The sequence below is a fragment of the Populus alba genome, chromosome 11 (genome assembly GCF_005239225.2).
Source record: "Populus alba chromosome 11, ASM523922v2, whole genome shotgun sequence".
Lineage (NCBI taxonomy): Eukaryota > Viridiplantae > Streptophyta > Magnoliopsida > Malpighiales > Salicaceae > Populus > Populus alba.
Window position 1 is genome coordinate 2568278 of NC_133294.1, and position 7308 is coordinate 2575585.

The window sequence follows — 7308 nt, forward strand, 5'->3', positions numbered from 1 at the left end:
TAAGGTAAGCTGCTAGTCCCCCTCCTAACCTGAAGCTTGTGTGTGCTTTAAAAATTACATTATGTAATGCATGAGACAATTCTACAAAATGCATGGATAAAACAAAAATAAAATAAGACAAAAATGCAAAAACATAAACACATCAAATACATAAAGCTTTGTCCAATAATGTCAGAAACAATACCTTCCCCAGTGGAGTCGCCATTCTGTCGCACGTTAGAAAATCCACGCGGCATCGGGCTTGGCGACGTTTTCATCTCTCCTTTCTCGTTTTGCTTTGATTGGTTCGTTGGAGTCGCCACCTAGTATTTCATTAAAGGCTACTAGGAAACCCGGGTGTACTGGTCTCGTTAGAGATTACGGGTAAGGGACTGGTTGTGGTTACGGAAGGTATTAGCACCCCTAACGTACCCTACCTGAGGTAAGCTGCTTCGTGGACTTGATGTATTAAAGAAGTTTTAAAATTCAGTTCATTCATCGAATTTTAGAAAATACAACTTACGTGTAAGTTCATAATTCTTTATCCGTGAGCAAATCAGAATATTAAATTCTTCTTTATTCTTGCAATTTTATCATAATAATAAAAAATAACATTCATAAACAAAATACACACCACACATTCACTTTCAAGCTTCGTGGACTTGATGTGATTTTAAAAATAAAATTTTAGCTCGATTCTAAGGCTTTGATAAATCAATTATTAGTTTCCAGAATATATGTAGATACATGTTCTACATTTTTATGGAAAATACAACATGATTTTTATCTGTCCTTTAGATATTTGTGCATATAAATTAAATTCATTTTTTTATTATTCAATAACATACATAAAAAAAAAAATACAAACACACACACATCTCTTTTTCTATTATTATTTGTTTTTTCTTTTCTTTTCCTTTTCTTTTACATCCACATTTACACAAAGTACACATTATATAAAAAAAAACCTCAAAATTACACAAATATTACATTGAAAATTACAAAACAATCTAAAACTATTCAGAACAGTAGCAAACGGACTTCTAGAATTGCCAGAACAGTAGCGGCGCGTGAACCTCACGCACCACCGCCACTGGCCGCGCGTGGGTCCACGCGCCGCCGTAGACAAACCCGGGCAACCGGTGGATCCGGCTCGACTTTGTCTCCTCTTCCCTTCTACACTGGCAGTGAGAAGTAAACATCACCTGCAAAAGAAGAAAAACACAAAGCAAAGTCTCGGTTCTTCCTCTTTTTTTCCAGATTTATTCTCTTCTGTCTTTTCTTTTTGGTTTTCTGTTCTTCTCTTCTTTAGGTGGCGGACGACTCTGAGGTCAAGGTGTTTGCGGCTTGTGGTCAGCCGGCTGGTTCGGTGGTGCTGCTTGTTGAGAGGAGGAGAAGGGGTAGCGGCCGGTTGAGGGAGGAAAAAAAAAATCCAAAAAGGGGGTCTCCAGGCCTGGCGGCTGCCTTCGGTAGGGAAGAAGAAAAGTTCAGTTTTTTAGGGTTCTTTCTTTTGTGTTTCCTCCCCTCTCAAAGTTTAAAATTTCCCCCCCACCCTCTTTTGAATTTTGAACTTATATTTATAGGTAAAATGTTGTCAGGGGCTCAAAACTGGTCCCTCAACTTTTTATTTTTTGTAAAATTTTGATTTTTCTTAATTTTTTTTATTTTTTGAAAACGAGCAATATCACCGTTGATTTAATGAGAAAAATCAATGATTTTAAAAAATAATGCGTGAAAAGTCGAACGCGTTCCAAAAACCTTTGAAAATTTAAATTCTTGGTTAGATGACGTTGAAAATGCAAAAAATGATACAAATATATTAAAAACATATTTTTTTTAGATTTTTTTTGGTTTTTTTTTTGCTATTTTTTGAATTTTACGAAAATTTTATCAAAAAGGTGGGTCAAAAATTGGGTAACAACAATATGGATAAATATTTGGTAAATGTGGGGAGACAAGGAATTCTTGTCTTTTATCAGTGGAAAAAAAATAGAATGGGAGTCGCCACCTATTATTTTGGTCACCAGAAACCCTAACTGGTCTTAGAGATTGGGTACAGAAACTGGTTGCGTAAAGGAAAAGTATTAGCACCTCAAATATGCCCTACCTAAGGTAAGCTGCATTGTTTTATTGTCTGATAAAAAATCTAAGGTCTTATCATTTTGGTCCATCTAGGGTTCAAGAAAAGTCCTTCTCAATAAAGAGGTTCTTATCTTATGGGGTAAAAATCTAACCGGTCTAATATCTATAAAAGAACTACCTTTTTAATATCGGGAATATGTTTTATGTATAAATTTGTAATCCCAGACATTGAAACAAAACAAAATTTTTTTTTTTTTTTTGAAATATGGACCAAGTTCTCATGACTTTAAATAAACTAGTTATTAAAGTCAAAATACATGCTATATAATTTTTGAAGTTTTCTTTTTTGTATAAAAAATACAATATGATTTTTTAGCTTTGAGAGACTTGGCCGTATGCATGAAAAATAATAATTTTTTTTTAAAAACCAGATATTTTAATATTGGATTTGTATCTTTATGATATATAAAAAACAGACCGATATTAATCATAATTGGCGTAGAAAAACCAGTGGGAGAATCACAATTCTCAATATATATTAAAAAAATATACAAAAAAAAAAAATGAACTAGGCTGGGCTTGTATTGGCCCAGCCACAAGGCTAGACTCAGCACAACTACGTGGGTGGGCTAATGTTCCAGCTTGAAGCAAAAAAAGAGCTGGACTCAACCTAGCTCTGTGGGAGGGCTGGTTACACGTAGTCGATTTGATACTTGACTTGTATAAATACTCAGGTATTTATATAACAATGAAAAAGTCGATATGATATTATTGTCTTCATCATAACGTACAAATGTAACTAGTTAAAACTAATTTTCTAATGTTAACTACGACCATGCGCGTGGTATTTTATGCTAGTGATTCCGATATTCGCTAAACGTGTTGTTTATAGTGATTAATTAATGACATTGTTTTGCTATTCCAACATTAAAGTTTAGAAATTCTAACACAGCAACGCTAGTGTGGGACATCTGTAGGTCCAATTTGAAGTCGACAAATAATATCTCGATTTTTCTCCATGAATATTCAGCAACGCTAGTGTGGGACCTCCGGTACAAGTCTTCAAACCAAAACAAGAAGTTAGTATGGGATGAAAAAAGAAGAAGTTGCATGATGATGGTTGTTAAAATCAATGTTTTAACTTTTTTTTTTTTTTTTGTCACAGCCGATGTGTCTATGTCTTCCACGGAGTCAGGAATTGGGACCACAAGTAAAGTCGCCATTTTCACACTGTTGATACGATCATTTCCCACCCACTACCTTTGCCAAAAACTAAAATGCAGCCTAACTACAAAAAAAATAAAAAAAATTGAATTTCCTTATTGATTAAATATTTTATTATTATTGGGAACGTTATTTGCACGTTGAATAAATATATATATTTTTTTTTAATTAAAAAGAACTAGGTAAATCATTTTAGTAATCCACTACCTTTGCCATAAAAACTAAAAATGCAAGCCTAACTACAAAAATAAATATAAATAAATAAATAAAATGGATGATACATTGATAAATGCATTGATATATAAATAATTTTTTTTAAAAAAAATCTTAATTTATAATGGGTGATACATGAAAACAGAGCGAAAGAAAATCACTTGAATAAATCAATTAATCACTTGAATTTCTCTAAGAAAACCCCACGATTTAACCTCAAAACTTCTTGATCGATTCTTACGCGGAAAGTCAAGATATATAGTACTTTCCAATAGATGGCACCATCGAAATTGCAACCTTTTTTTTGTCCTAAATTCGTTAAACAAGTTGGCCAATACGCCTCTTGGTATATAAAATACCATCTATATATGCAAAGGGATTTCTTTCACGAAGAAAGAAATTGTGAACAGAAGTTATATTTCCTCTGTTTGAAATGGGCTCTAAAACTAATCGGTCTCTCTTCTTTCCATGTTATTATCGTAAGCAATCACTCTTACCGATGCTCAATTGAGCTGTTATACCATCACGGAAACTTTACAGCTAATAGCACTACGCAAAAAACCGAGACCTTGTTCTCAGTTCACTAGCTGCCAATGTCACAGCCAATGGGGGTTTTCTATAATACTAACAATAGGTTTAGCGCAATGACACAGTTTATGGTCTTGTGCTCTGTATAGCTTCCCCATCAGCTGAAAATTGTTCCAGCTGCGTCAATTCTGCTATTCAAACTCTCATGGCAGCATGTCCAAACCAAAAAGAAGCAATTATCATGGGAGGGAATCCTAGTTCCATGTATTGTGACGTTATGCGAATCGTTATTTTTTAGGATCACTTGAGCAATCTCCTAGGCCCTTCGATATAATGTGCTATGCTTGACGCAACTTTTAGACAGTTTGACAATTTTGGAGTGGTTTTGGGAGAAACGGTAAAAAAACGCTTCCACGGCTCATCCAGGCTTATGCCAGCAGTTGAGACAGCAGACCTACTATCCAATCTAAAAGCTTATGTATTTATGCAGTGCACTGCTGATGTATCACCGAGTAATTGTAGTGTTTGCCTACAACAATCCGTAGATGACTATAAAAGTTGTTGCTACCAGAATCAAGGAGGTATTTGTCCTGAAACCAAACTGTGTTTTTCGGTGGGAATTTATACCTTCTCGACTTATTTCCTCAAGTAACATTCTCCATCACCATCTCCATCACGTCACCGTCACCATCTCCATCTCCATCTCCACCATCTCCTCCATTTGTTATTAGTTCTCCTCCGCCAACCAATACCACAATCAGGAAAGGTAGGCTAACTTCTTTTTCTATACAGAAATTATTTCACTTGTTTTACGGTTTCCAGTTTCAGCTTCTGTAATTTCTATCTTAAACATGGGCGTGCTTGGCAGGGAAGGAGAATATCTGCTTCTCGGACAGTTATTGTTACCATCGTCCCTACAGCTATCTTCTTGGCACTTGTTGTCCTTCATTCTCACCATTTTCCATTTTAGGAAGCCAAGGCAAGAGGTCAAAAGTAAAGTTATTGTTTATTGGGTTCTTACATATTAAACAGCTTGGGTTCTTAATACGGAATCAAATTCACTAGATTAATTTGTTTTTCTTCCAAAACAATCTACAAAATTAACTTTGGAAAACAAAACATTAATTTAAGAACTTGCATTTTGTGAAGATTTTGATGAAATTAGTAGCACAAAATTGGGGGAATTCAAATTTGCCACCATCAAACGTGCAACAAACGACTTCTCTGTTGATAACAAGCTTGGACAAGGTGGTTTTGGTGCTGTTTACAAGGTACTTTAATGTACAAAAGAAACGGTATCGATTTTTTTATAAAAAAAAAAAAAATTAAGAACTTTGAAGGTTAATTTATATTTCAAAATTGATGCACTTAATTTTCTCTGTTTATTTTCTCAATGGATATATGGTATAGGGTATACTTTGCAGATGGACAAGCTATAGCTGTAAAGAGATTATCATGTAAATTCTGGGCAAGGAGAAGTAGAATTAGGAATGAAGGTAGGGCTACTAGCCAAACTTGCTCACCGCAAGCTTGTTAGGTTACTGGGTTCTGCCTTGGAAGGAACAGAAAAAGCTTCTAATCTACGAGTTTGTGCCTAATTCAGTCTCGATAAATTTATACATGTAATCCTGAATTCCATATTATCTTTCTATACATTTGTTTTCCTCATCAATTTTTTTTTATCAAGATCAATCATGTTTGTAAGAGAATTATAACTAGTGTCAAATTCTATAGACAAGTTTTCCGAAGTTTCTGAAGCTCTCATTTATGAACGCTTAGATCCAAACAAACGATTAGTCCTGGATTGGGAGAAAGCGCTACAAAATCATAGAATGCATAGCTAGAGGGATTCTGTACCTGCATTCAAGATCTCAGCTCCGGATTATTCATCGTGACCTCAAGCCCCCCCCCCCCCCCCTAGCAACATTCTGTTAGATGGAAACATGAAGCTAAAAATTTCAGATTTTGGAATGGCAAAGTTAATTGAAAAACTGATCAAACTCATGATGCTGCATCGAGGATCGCTGGAACCTTGTAGTCTAATTTATATTAGCAATAATGGAAGAGGTTGCGAATACTGAATGCTTATGATTCGCACCATTGCAACTAAGATCTGTAAATGTACCATTTCAGTGGCTATATTGCTCCAGAGTATGCAAGGCAAAGACAGTTCTCGGTCAAGTCAGATGTGTTTAGTTTTGGAGTGCTAGTCTTGGAGATTGTGAGCGGTCAAAAACCTAGTTTCCGCGATGGAGATGACATGGAGCACCTTACGAGCCATGTAAGTACAACTATCTACAAATCAAACACATCATTGAAAGATTTACCCTTCAATATTGTGAATTCACTTCGGATAAATTTTGTAGGCATGGAGACGTTGGAGGGAAGGGACTGCTTTAGATCTATAGATCCCATTTTGAGGAACGACTCAACAGCTGCAATGATGAGATGCATCCACATAGGGTTACTCTGCGTTCAAGAAAATGTAGCTGACCGGCCGACAATGGCTTCAGTTGTTCTGATGCTAAGCAACACTTCTGTTACTTTACAAATACCTTCTAAACCAGCATTTTTTATTAGCAGAAGAGCATATCAACCAGCTTCTTCATTGATCAGCTATACTTCAAGGATGACGCAATCCCAGCTTGAGACTGTCCCACCATCGAAGAATGAGATTTCAATTACTGAGTTAGATCCTCGATAATTTCCTCATCATATAGCGAAAGAATGGGGTTTGTTATTATTAAGAAAATAATCCATTAAATATTCTTGACTATTTCCTAATTAACAAAAGGAACAAATCAAGGGAGAGAACAATTCAAGACAATCACAGAATTATTTCAGTCATCTTAAAGAGGATGATGAAACATCTTGTATAATTTATTCTATTCTATTTCATTATATATTTTGTTGTATGACAATATAATTTCTACATTAGTTGAATAAAATATATATAATTAAACTATGGAATTGTAAAATTCTTTTATATTCTAAACTTCTACATTGTATTAGAGCAAGTTAATTATATCTTATTTAAAATATTAACTCTTTTTTTTTTGGCATGTGACTTTATATCATCTATTCAATCACTTTAAAACACTGTGTTTTTAATTTTTTTTAATTGTCTGCCTTCTATTTTATTTACTATTTTATTTCAATGATTCATCAAATCTTGAATTATTGATTCATCTTCCTATTTGGAGTATTTACTCCTTTAAGTCTCTATCATTTATTGCTATGAAAACAATAATTGTGCCTTTTGTGGCATAACTTTTCTATTTG

At 34.5% G+C, this 7308-nt stretch overlaps 1 long non-coding RNA gene across 1 annotated transcript; it reads left to right on the plus strand.

The window, feature by feature from the left end:
• The first annotated feature begins 6014 nt into the window (after positions 1–6014).
• Positions 6015–6894, plus strand: LOC118036835 (uncharacterized). Its single transcript, XR_012171152.1, has 3 exons — positions 6015–6060; positions 6160–6307; positions 6393–6894. It is a non-coding gene; the product is annotated as an uncharacterized lncRNA (long non-coding RNA).
• Positions 6895–7308: the final 414 nt, after the last annotated feature.